This window comes from Calypte anna, chromosome 3 (assembly GCF_003957555.1).
Source record: "Calypte anna isolate BGI_N300 chromosome 3, bCalAnn1_v1.p, whole genome shotgun sequence".
Taxonomy (NCBI): domain Eukaryota; kingdom Metazoa; phylum Chordata; class Aves; order Apodiformes; family Trochilidae; genus Calypte; species Calypte anna.
In genome coordinates, this window is record NC_044246.1 from 61410777 (window position 1) to 61424141 (window position 13365).

At 38.2% G+C, this 13365-nt stretch overlaps 1 protein-coding gene across 1 annotated transcript in view; it reads right to left on the bottom strand.

The window, feature by feature from the left end:
- The window catches only part of LAMA2 (laminin subunit alpha 2), a 352582-nt gene that overhangs the window by 181188 nt on the left and 158029 nt on the right, over positions 1-13365 (bottom strand).

Sequence of the window (13365 nt, forward strand, 5' to 3'; positions counted from 1 at the left end):
AATTGATTATAGTTTAATTATAATTGCCACTGGAACAATATGCATCCACAGCTGGATGGAGAGTTGACTTCTGCAGTCATGAGATGATTCTAGCAATGTATACACATTTTGGTTTACTTTAAGGTTATAGTATAGAAAGCCTCCACACATTAACATTTCAGCAATGTACATATAAACATTTCTGAAATGTAAACCCTTATTTACAAATTACGCTGACTGCAGTTCCCTTATGGCTGTGTTACAGGTGGGCCACTATAGCTTATTTTCATGTGTAAATGTAAAAAAAAAACAAAACATGTAATTATTTTTGTAAAATGTCTCACCTGATTAGGATAGCTGAGTGTTATAACACAGGATATCTTTCTTGTCTGTACAGGTTTCCATCACAAATGTAATAATAATGGCACAATGAGTCTTTAAGAATACTTTATAGGTTAACTGTACAGTGTAGAGTGCCAAAGAAAATTTCAACAGAAATTACCTCTTGTGAATGGCACAGGGTTTCTTTCCCTTTTATCTATTTTTGTCAGCTTTTTCAGATGCTTTTCAACTCAGAATACTTGTTAAATCAGAACAGAAGTTAATTTGGGAACTGCAAAGGGCTCTAACACCAGTTAATATTAGATGTCTGATTTAGTTTTAGAGATGATACCCCTGGCCATGCTTTGTTGCCAGTGGAAAAGGAGAAGGTATTCCTAAGTTCATGTAGAGCATAAGCTAGTTCTATGAATTGCTCTTTGAGGGAATTTATTTCTCTCCTCCAGTTAAACAGGGAGCCATCAAGACTGACTTGTGAATTTAATACACCACAACAGAAAAATCATTTGGCGAGGATTCTGTATTTCCCATTTAGAAGGTTCATTTGATAAACTGCACGGTGAGACTGCAAATCAGAACTGGTTAAACTGCTTTAAAAGGTTTTCTCTAGTGATTTTCATTTTGCCAAACAATTAACATGGTTTGAAGTTTTTCTGCGCTATACTAGATGTATGTAGCCCTGCTTAATCCTGGAGAAGTTCAAAATATTACACAGGTGGAAGAGAAAACAATAACAAAAGGAGTCTCCTAAATTCTCCTGTTAATAATCTGGATGGCAGAATAGGAGGTGTATGGAATAGGAATAGTATGGATGATACAATTCTCTTTTGAAAAATGAGAGATTAAAGTGAAGTAATGTAGTAATTATATTAATTACACTCTGCTGTTACTTTTTTAAATAGTTGCTACTGATTCAACAGCATAGTGTGTCAATAGTGTATCTATACCATACCAGTGGCCTCAAAACTAGAGAACAGGTTCTGGTAATTCTTAGATTATTACTATAGATGTGTCCTTAAAGTACCCATGTGAACAATACTTCTGACAGCGTGCCTCAAAAATTGTCTTGCAAACTTTTCTTTCATTTGGGGTAATCTGGGTAAAAAAACCCTCATTCCATCCAAGTGCTATTTTATGGCTGAATACAGAAGATTGTGTGTTGAGTTTTGGCCCAAACACCATTTTATAACCCCAGTTTCAGTCTAATGGAATGAGAAGTTAATGCTGAAAGTTGTTATTAAATTATTAGGCCTTCATTTTAGTAAAGTCACAGCTCTGGACTCTGCTCATAACAGTATCATTTTATAGTAAAATGAGGAACTATACAATATTTTAAAAGCATTTAAAAGTTTCTGAAATAATAGTTGTAAGTCCTAATACACTGCACAAGGCAACTTTTCCCAGACTAACATTCAGACATAAATTAGTACCATATTGTACACATGTTGCATGAAGATAATATCCTGCCAAGCAGGAAAATGTCATCCTAAAATAGAAAGCCACATTTCCTCAGGATATTGATCTAGCTTAGCTGGATTCTATAAAAGATAGAAAAGTGGATAATGTAACTTCAGACATGAGAAGTTATTAAATGAATTGACTGTTGGAGCTGTACTTAATCCTTTGTTCCAACAGCACAGAAATCTCTCAGGTCAGATTGTTTTTATAGCTCTAATCTCCTAATGCAGCTCACTTTTGGGAAGCAGGAGGAACTCTGAAGTGATTAACAAGCTATGGTGCCTGTCTCATGTAGTTTTGCACAATTACTTGCTTATTTCCTTCCCAAAGTCAAAACACAAAGTGTTTGAACTACACAAATCCCTTTAAACATTTTTATAAGGACTTTTTCTCAAGTCATAGTGCTCTAGCAGCAATTTCTGCTATGGTGTTCTGTCAAGTTCACAGTGTTTTGTCATCTAAAATGCTTAATCAATGACTTAAGACAAATGTAAAACAAGATATAGCAACACAGCAATGTTACATTAACAGTTTGACATCTATATGCAGTGGATCCTGCTATGCAGGAAACTGCAACTGCAGCCTCAGTGGAACTAAGATCATCAGCTCAAAGCTGATCATCTGCAATCTGTGGTGCTTACAAGACAGCCTCCAAAAAGATATTTAGGGATTAGGACAGGACATTAGGAAATGAAATAAATTTTCCATGCCTCATAACTGATGTTAACAGTGTGCAAAATGTCTTGAGTTGATTAATCTTTAAAGGACTACAGAGAGCACTACCACAGCTGAGGTAAAAGGATAAGGGCATGATCGCATATACTTATATACAATTAACTGTCCTGCAAAACTCAAGTTCTTTGTCAGTTAAGCAAATTTTGGACAATGAAGTATTGACCTAATTTCTGCAATACAAGTGAGACAACATAAGCCGAGAAAGATATTTTTGACCGTTACTTCTCTTACATGGACCCATTCGAGAAAATCCAGAATATGCCTTGGAAGTAGTTATGCTAATTCTTTCTGTATCCTCCTATGATTCTATTTGATCTGATTTATTGCTTCCCCTTCTTCAGCTCTATAAAGCTATTTCAGTACTGGCTCAGATCACTTTCCAGGGCTCGCTGCTTTTTATATCCTCCAGTACAAAAATGTAGTGTGTGATACAATCACGCAAATTAGAAGAGGAATAACAGTATGTTATTCCTTCGTTTATTTTGATACTAACCTCAGACAAAAAGAGGTTTAAAAATTCTTAGAGTCTTTATAGAAGCAAAGCCATAGAATTCATTAACATCAAGGACATAAAGATTCTAATCACTGCCAACACAACTGTTTTATCTAATTAGCCGAAGATTATAATGTGAGGAGAGAAATAACTCACCCCTGACATTTAAAGGGATTTTCCTCTGATTTAATCTCAAAATATTTTCCTTCCTTCTCATCAATTTCAAATTCAATAGACAGCAAGCTACAGCATAGATGACAAGCAAACATAATAGTTTGTGCTTAGACGTCATGGCAAATAACAGCATTTTTTTAGAAACTGTAGGTAGTTTTGCCTCCAGACAACTCATCTGGCTTGCCAGTATAAATGGGCAAAGCAGCACTAAGACCTGTGCACTACACTGTGGTTTTGCTTAAAAATATAAATAACATTTAATAGTGCAACTGAAGATAGAGAGAAAACTTTTTTATCTCCCAGAATTTCCCATAGAAACCATTTTTCAGGGACAATTAAAAATGAAATAACAACTGCAGAGGGCAGGACACAGAGTAGGATGCCACAGAACCGGACTTGATGTCACAAAGACCCTGGTCTATTGCTAGGTCTTTGTGTGATAAAGGTTTCAACATGTGTTAGGATGAATGAAGACCATTAAATACAAAGAGACCCCCTTCAGTTCAGAAGTACCCAAGCTACAGGATGGCTGAGAGTAGGGAAGTATGTGATAAAGGGCCACTATAACCTTGCCTGCCTTTTACACTCTTCCCTTGGTGCTTGCTGTTGACCAGTGTGATTTGTACAGGCTACTGGCCTGGGTGGACTTTCCTCTGCTACAGTTTTGATACTGTTAAATTCTCAAACTTTTGTCTTTTCCTCAGAAAGATACTAATGGTTTATGACTGCACACCAAGAACTGCAAGTATAAACCTTTCTTTTGTTGCTTTATGATCACGGTAATAGCAGCATATTCAGAAGATAATACATTACCACATCTCTCTCTCTTTTCCCTCAAGAGCCAAATAAAACTACTTGCCAAGAGTAGTTCTAACCCTGACTCTGTGATATCCCTCTCAGGACAAATTCCTTTTCTCAGATCTGCAGAGTGAGTCTTGCTTACACTTTACTGCCTTATTCACATCATGCTCCTGTTTCTCTTAGTTGCAGGTGAAAGTTTTTCCTAAGAGCCACTGTAGAATACCTGACACAGAGCCAGTGAATAGGACATTTAAAGGTCATCTAGTCCAACTCCACTGCACTGAGCATCTTCAACATCAGGTTACTCAGAGACCCATCCAACCTGAACATGAATATTTCCAGGAAACCACCTCTTTTCTGGAAAACTCACTCCAGTGTCTCACTGTCATGACCCATGACCCAACCCAGACAGCAACCAAAGGAGATTTGAACTGGATTCCTTTGCTTTCCAATCTCCCTCTCAGAGAGGAGCCTAGGTGTGGCTGGATCCAATCCTCCTCCCAGGCTTGGGTTTCCCTTTGAGGGAATGGTTTCCTTTTGAAGGTAATCAGTGATGGCCCCCTCAGACCATTCAAATACCCTTTGATCAGATTAAGGTGAAAATGTTGCACAAGGTGTTTTTCTATACAAACTAAAATAGCAGTTTTATGTCTCTAACAGCTAAAGGTTACTTTGGAGCATTTCTTAGAGACAAATATCACCCATAAGTATATACACACACACATATATATTTATATATGCATATATATATATATATTGAGGAGGAAACAAAAATAGAAAGGTATGGGGGAGGTAGAGAAAATAAAGAGAGAGAGAGAGATAGAAAATCACCAGTCCTGGAACCGAGCAGGTAGCCAGCCAAATGAGGGAGAGTTGATGTTCATGAGACTTTATAAGCCTGTTTCACTTAGTAATTGTGGTTGAGACATATCAGATTGAGCAGACCTCCACCCACTTTGCTCTCCAATCCTTATCGCTATTGTATGCAGGCCCTAGGCCACACCCTTATCTGCCTCCTTCCTCTCCAGCAACTGCTGTCGAAATGCTAATGAGGATTTGTTGCAAAGGTGGCTTGGCATCTGCATCCTGTAGACCAGCCTAAGAAGGGTCTGAGGGTCCAGTGGAGGGAGCTCCTCCATCCTGTCCCTTAGACTCACCGCTCCTGTTAATAATGTCTTCCTTTTATCTAGTTTAAATTCATCCTCTTCTGTTTTAAAGCCAATACTCCTTGTCCTGTCACTACAGGCCTGGTAAAAATTTGTCCCCATCTTCTTATAGGATGCTTTTCAGTACTGAAAGGATGCTATGAGGTCTCCCCATGGTCTTCTCCAGGCTGAATAACCCCAGCTCTCTCAATCTTTCTTCACAGGAGAGGTGTTTGATCCCTCTACTCAACTTTATGACCCTCCTTTGGACCTGCTTCAACAGCTCCAGGTCTTTCTTGAGATGAGGACCTTGGAACTGGAAACAGTATTCTATGTGGGTTCTCACCAGAGCTGAGTAGGTGGGCAGAATCACCTGCCTCAGCCTGTTGGCTACAGTTCTTTTGATGCAGCCCAGAATATAGTTGGCTTTCAGGGCTGCAAGCACCCATTGCCAGCTGATGTCCAGATTTTCATACACAAGTACCTCTAAGTCTTTCTCCACGGGGCTGCTCTCGATCTCTTTATCCATCAGCCTGCATTGATACAAGGGATAGTCCTGACCCAGATGCAAAACATTTGATATATATCCAGATCAAAGATTTGTAACAGAATAGCTAATATATACCAAATTTGGATTATATATTATACCAAATATGGATTGAGATCAAATGGCAGAATTTTTGCCATAGCTACTTCAAAAGAAAAAAAATCCTCCATAAAAATGTCCCATATTTCTTTGGCAAAATTATACTTCACTTTCTGAATTTTCTCTGAGCTTTCAATATTTTAAATAAATATATGTATGTACTTCTATGTAATGCAATGATTAAGAACTTTTTGCTGCAATGTTCAGATTTTCCTGATGGCCCCAGATTGATCAAGGCACATGCACAGTCAAGCAAGATATGTACATAAATCTGTGATACTGATTTTTACCAACACAGCTAATGAATAAAATTTATTTTTTGTGTCCCTCCTGTTGCTCATTCAATTGTTATTCATTATTTTAACACTGACCATAATGATATCCATTAGGTTTTACAATGAATGTCATTTATCCTTCCGTAACACTTCCATCATAATTCAGCATAGATGGTAATATAATGATGGATCTTTTAATTAATAATGTGGATTGGTAGTCACATTATCCAATACAAACATTAATTAACATCCATTTATTTTAAAGTGGTATTCACTACCTGCCCAGAGGAAAATAAATCCTGCTTTGTAACAGAAGCTTAAATTCACCAAATTCTTCAGGGAAAGTGGTCACGTTTCAGTAGATAACCAGTATTTCCAATACTTAACAAAATGGTGAGGTAACAATGTGGTATTTATGGAAACTGGGCCTTCCTTCACTAGAAAACAGCACGTTTCTCATGGCATGGAACTTTGAAACATAATTTTCAAAAACATGGTTGACTGCATCACTTTACACTTATTGCTGCTGTGATTCTCCTCTGCACCTCTGAGCATCACAGAACTGTCTTAGGTACCTAAACAGAAAATCCAATAGATGGCTTTTCAGCTCTGTGAAGAATTTGGTATTTGAATATGAAACTAAATTTGTGCTGTGAAAATGTCAGAAGGACTTCAGTAGGTCAGATCAAAATCTGTTTAGACTAATGTCATCTCTCTAAACATAAGAAAAATTTCATGATGTTCCTAAGTAAATAATATTTCATCTTTAACTCAAAAAGCCTTGGATATATTCAAACTGCCCTAAATTTCTGTACTTGAAAAACACAGTATTTTGCTTGGTTACAGAGTAGAATGTAACTGCGTTGTCTGCATATCTTTTATGCAAAAAGAGACACAAAAATTCCCATTTTAAGTGGACATTTAAAAACCAAACACCAAGCAAAATAAATACAAGAAACCTAGATAATAATTTAAGTTTCTCCATGTTAAAAACACTAGAACTGTTTGGAAGAAAACAGAAAAATGCTTTAATATAGATTTACTCTAAGTATTTACTTTAAATGCATCCATGTTAAAACTTTTCTACAACTGCAAGCCCCTTTTCTGTAACAAAGGAAAGAAATTGGAAAGACAGATCCACAAAGGAACAAAGCAGTGGCTCAGAAAATTTCCATTAATGCCACACAGGCTCAGAAGGCTTGATCTGGCAACATCATTGTCCAAAATCTGAAATGAAGTTTCTCAGTGCGTTTTTTCTAATAGAAAATTTGAAAATGTTTGGTGGGAAAAGCCAAACCTGTATTTTAATGACAAATTGTCATCTAGCTTTGATAGTATAGCTTGAGAGTTTAAGATTGTTCTTATTATTCCTATAAGTTTCTAAGTTTTTTTATATCTTGTGACTAGTTTTATTCTACATACATTCACTCATTCATCTTTTTTGTTCAAGAGATGAGGCAAATGTATGAAGTGATTTGTATTCAAATGCATCTGTACATGTATCGTATACTTGACACAAAAAAGAAGACAAAGGACAGTGACAAAACTAGATTTCTATGTATCCTAAACTGAACTAATATATCATCTATGAAAGAGAGGAATGATTTACTGGACTGCATAAAATGCATCTCAGCAACAAAACTGTAGAAGGTTCTTTCTCAAAAGGACTTTTTGTCACAGCAGACTAAACAGAATTAGCTCACACAAATAAGTAATAAGACACAGCTGACCAAACAATGTATCTGTTTATTTGATTAACTTTAAAGGCATCCCTTTTTACAATTCTACTTTGTAAGTTAAAAAATGCAGTTTCAGTCCATCAGTTTTATTAGTTTAGACTGCCTAGCTTTATTAAGTTAGGAAATCTTGTTTCCATAGCTAATAACTTATTATTTTTGTTAAACCCATGTTTTTTAGTTTTTCCATCTGTTTTTTTTTTTTAACTTGGCAAACATTTCAAATTACTAGATATATTTATATATCTGCATTGTTCCATTGAATTTAAAAAAGTTCCTCTATAATACAACATAGTTTAATTATTTGAGCTTCAAAAAAAACTTCAAAGTAAATTAAATGGTGGATAAGAAACTGTCTGGGTGGTCACACTCAATAGAGTTGTGCTCAATGGCTTGATGTCCAAATGGAGAACAAGGAGGGGTGGCATTCCTCAACAGCAGGTACTGGGAAAGGTGTTGATGAACAGCTTTGTGGGTGAGCTGGATAGTGGGAACGATTGCATCCTCAGCAAGTTTGCTGAAGACACCAAGCCATGTGGTGAGGTCAACATGCTGGAGAGAAGGGATGTCATCCAGAGGGACCTTGACAGGCTCAAGAAGTGGGCTCATGCAAACTGAGTGAAGTTCAGCAAGGCCAAGTGCAAGGCCCTGAACCTGGATCAAGGCAACACCAAGCACAAATACAAGTCTGGCAGAGAATGGATTGAGAGCAGCCCTAAGAGAAAAGTCTTGGGGATGTTGGTTGATGAAATGCTCAGTGTGAGCTGGCAAGGTGCACTTGCAACCACTTCCTGGGCTGCATCAAAAGGAGCATGGCCATCAGCTCAAGGGGGGTGATTCTCCCCCTGTATTCCACACTTGTGAGACCCCATCTACAGTACTGTGTCCAGTTCTGGAGTCCCCAGCATAAGAAGGACATGGATCTCTTGGAGCTAATCCAGAGGAGGGTCATGAAGATGATCGATCAAGGGGCCAGAGCACCTCTCCTGTGCAGTCAGGCTGAGAGAGTTGGGGTTATTCAGCCTGGAGAAGAGAAGGCTCTGGGGAGACCTTATAGCAGCATACCAGTATTTGAAGGGGGACTACAGGAAAGCTGGGGAGGGACTTTTTACAAGGGCATGTAAGGGTATGATAGAAGAAGAAGTAATGGTTTCAAACTGAAAGAAGAGAGATAAAAATTTGGTAATCAGAAGCAATTCTTCACTGTGAGGGTGATGAGACACTGCAACAGGTTGCCCAGGGAACCACTTTCAGGTTCTTCCCTGAAAATGTTCAACATCAGGTTTTCTGGGACTTTGAGCAATGTGGTCTAGAGGAAGGCACCCCTGCACATGGCAGTGGTGTTGGGAGTAGATAATTCTTTAGGTCTCTTCCAACCCAAACCATCCTGACTCTTTGAAATAATGTGCTATGGTTTTCTAGAGCACAGAAGTTAAAATATTGATGGAAAACTATGGATTAATATTCACTGTGCTTATGTCCATCAGTATTGATGCAAAGGTGTTACACAGGTAACACCTGTGTAACAAAGGAAACTTCGAACTGTGAAAGTTTTGCTTTATTAACTGCACAGTAAAGTGTGCACTGCAGTGAGGCAAGGCTCACCAGGAGACACTGCAGGAAACCTTCTGGTACAAAGAATACAAAGTAAGAGAGGGATGGATATAGATAGGATTGCTGAGCTGACTGACTGTTCACATAACTTAAAGCCTTTCATTCACAGGAGTGCTGACTCTAGGCCACACTTTCAGAACAGACTGTAGCTATCTGATAACTGAGATATGGCTTAGGAATATATAAAGCCATTTCTCTTGTGGAATTTCATTGTAGAAATAGAGTTATAACCAAAATCGTCTTTCAGGGCCGTAAACTGAAAGTACGTGTGTCTGGCACTACTATTTTTAATTAATAAAATACACTGAAATCCTCAATTTGGGGGGTGGGAGGAGGAAGGGGCATGTGAAAAGAATGACATCAAAAATCCCAAAAGAAAACTGACACAGAAAGTTGCTAAAACTGCCTTCACTGTGGAAAATTTTCCTGCTTCCTGAAAGAGTTAAATTAACCAAGAAACTAGTCCAGAATTATTTTAAGTGTTTCATGATACTTGATACTTAAAGATTTTAAAAGCTTATAATAAAGAAAAATATTGGTAATGTTACAGTTCCCATATCTTGCCCATTTTTCTGAGGAAACTACTTCTGTAAGATAAATACATGGGGCTAAGAGGGACAAACAATTAAAACAAACTCTTCAACTAGGAAAAAAAGATTCTCCTGTATCACAATTCAGGATATCAGTGCCTGTCAGACTGAAAAGGCATGTAGATACCAATCAGAAATTCATCCAGCCATCTCGGGAGCAGAGGTGGTACTGCACATATTGTGAAATATGTTACGTACTTCTAATGAAACATGAAATGTTCAGGCAGGCCTACTGAAAAAGCCCCAAAACCCACAAAACAACCTCACCACAAATAAGTGCAAATACATTCATTTGGGTAAAACAATCATCTGTGTCTACTCATGCATGCTACCTGCTCTCACTGCTGTCATTCCTGTCAATCTGAAGTTGATAGGTAATGGCCCTATGATTCAGGGAAACTGTTGAAGTGTGTACTTGGGCTTCAGTTTGAGAGATGGGTTCATTTATCATCATAATAAGCTATTACCATTGATAGGTCACAACTCATTGTAGAGACAGTCAGCCTAATTGGCTCAATTCAGTTAGGTCTGAATGTGCCTCAAGGAGACAAGCAGCGCTTTGCAGGTAATATTCAATCACCCAGCAAACCACTTGTTTAATAATTCATCACAGTTCAGATTGGGGTTCTAGCACATGATTACCTCTTTAATATGCCAAATATCTGGTCCTAACCCCTTTGTCTCTTGACTCCAGTAAGACAAAGGCAAATTCATTCTGCAATTAGGGTAGCCCTTATCTCTAGAAGCTTACTGAAAATATGAGATTTCCACTAAGGCTCGCTTCCTAAAGAAAGTTGTTGTAGTTAGCTAGTCTCTCTTGAAAATAAAATCTTTGTCCCCATCCTCCTCTCTTGCTAAAGATCAGCTTACAGTATGTAAACTTAATAGGAACCTAAAGTAATGGAGTGCATTTTGCCTTCTAGATTTAAGAAAGCATTATGGCTCTATTCAGAAGTATTTAGCAATGAGGTAGCAATAGAGTAGATGAGACAGAGTACTAGTATATACATACAACATACATACATACATACAGTAGTGTACATGATACATAGGACCTACAGGATTTAAAGGATGCTTCATACTATGTTCAGATATTATATCAAAACATGAGTCACTCACAATATTAAAAAGTCCAGAATAATGACTTTATGAAAAGATAAGTTAAAACTAAACTAATAATTCAAGCTCCTGATTGCTACTGTCCTACCTTGACAGTTCTGGTTACCATTTCATTGTTCAATTCTTTATCAGGATATTGAAGCCATACTGAAAGCTTCCTTTGCAACTGCTGCATTGTCAAAGGCTTTAAGTTGCTACTACTTCCAGGATTTTCAATGGTGTGTTGTGCTGGGTTGACTCTAGTCAGCAGCCAAATGCCCATGTACCTCTCTCTCATGATATGATGGAAGGCAAGAAAACCTCATGGATCAGTGGGAATGGTGGAAGAGAAATCCTTGATGATGTGCAAGCTCTGTTCAGCAAGTGCCAGGAGTTGGGTGTATGGCCAATACTATTTTAGCCACATAAGCAAAGCACACAGCATAAAGGCCACTATGAAGAAAGTTAACTGCAGCCCAGCCAGACCCAGTATAGATGTTAAAATTGTAAGTTCATATCAGACTGTCTGACAGTCTGATCAGAGACTGCCTTTCTCTTTTTCTTATTAAACTGTAATATACAAAAATTATAATTTCGATACTTTTTTTGATGACTGACTGGAAATTCAATAAGTATGGAATATCACCCTCTAAAAATTACAGATTGTAAGGCACTGACAACATAATGGCCCTACCACTCATCAATCATTTAGAGAAAATTCAGGAGTATATGGAATTTTCAAAATTACTCATTTAATTTTTATTATAGTCTGTTGTGGAACTGATTACTTCTCTCCAAAAAACTCCAAACAAAACATCAAATAAAATATAAAGCAGCTCTTTGTATACACTTTAAGAGTTAGAGTTTTCTTTCACTAATGGTATCTGAAATGAATTTGTACATTTTCAACCACATATAAACCACTTTCCCTTTTTCTACCTGCTGCTTTGTGTGTTAAAAAACAGAGACTCCTGACAATATCTTGTTGTACAAATAGACAACCTTTTTTAATGATAATGGATGTAAATACCGTTAACAAAGTTGGTTGGATTAGGTCTCTAGGATTAGGCCTCTAACATTTATGAACTGATTCAAAATTCACATACACGGAAATACATGTCACACAAATTCACATGCATACACTTCTTAACTGCATCTGCTCACAAGTGCCTAATGTTTGGATTAGTGGATTTGTGCTACACTGATTTGGTGTTAAAACTTCTCCATGACCCAAGCTGAAAATAGTCAATCAAGTTTAGCATTCACATTCCTTCTTTTGTGAAAATACTTGATTTCCTGCTCGTTTCTCCATTTTTCAGTTGCCACTATTGATTAAAACCCTTGCCTTCAAGGTAAACTAAGTAAGCAGGTAACACAAAGACACTTGAGATTTATAAAATAATTTCACCAACAATCATTTTCCTCTTTTCTCTACAGTGCTGTGAGAGTCTGACCTCACTGACTTGCAATTGTCTCAAAAGAACAATTTTAAAGTGAATAGCCCTGGATAGGTTGGAGGACCTGGCTGGCCAGAACTGAGCAGAGGGTGACACCTCGTGAGAGATAAGAACTACAGGGTGGGGGCTACTCCCCTTTTCTGAGGGCCTGCAATGCTGGGAGGTCCCTCCAGGCACGATTACCCTGGCCAAGGTAGAAGAAGCCACCTTGATTGTACTGATGCTGATGTACCTGGCTGAGGGGGCTGGAACGGAGCGGGGAGGGGTGCCTGGAAAGAGATAAGACCTGTGTGCTGCAAACCCCCCCCCCCCTCCAGGTGAGCCTGTCTGCAATGGCTCTGATGCCAGTGAACCTGGCCTGGGCCAAAGCAGAACAAGGGTGATAAGAACTGATGAAATAAGGAGATAAGAACTGATGAGTGGCTGCGGTCTACACCCTTCTGTGGAAGATCCCCTCCAGGCAAGCCTGTCTGCAATGGCTCTGATGCTGCCCCTTGGGAACAAAAGAAACTCAGGGGTATATGTGGCTGTCCATGCTGTGCCTGTTTTGTCATCTCTTGACCCAACACCCTTTGCATCAGACCCTGTCCAGGATCAGCGACATCTTGAAGAAACTCATGGGACAGCTGCACCCTTGGAGGTGACTCTCTCTCTCTCTCTCTCTCTCTCTCTCTTTTTCATTCTTCGCACTTTCTTACCCCTTTTCCTCTCCCACTTCTCTCTCTCTCTTTCTCTCTCTCTCTTTTATATCTCCTTTTCCTCTCTCCCTCTTTTGCCTAGCTCTATAGTTTTGCTTGTGTCTATTGTCAAATAAAATCTGCTTGC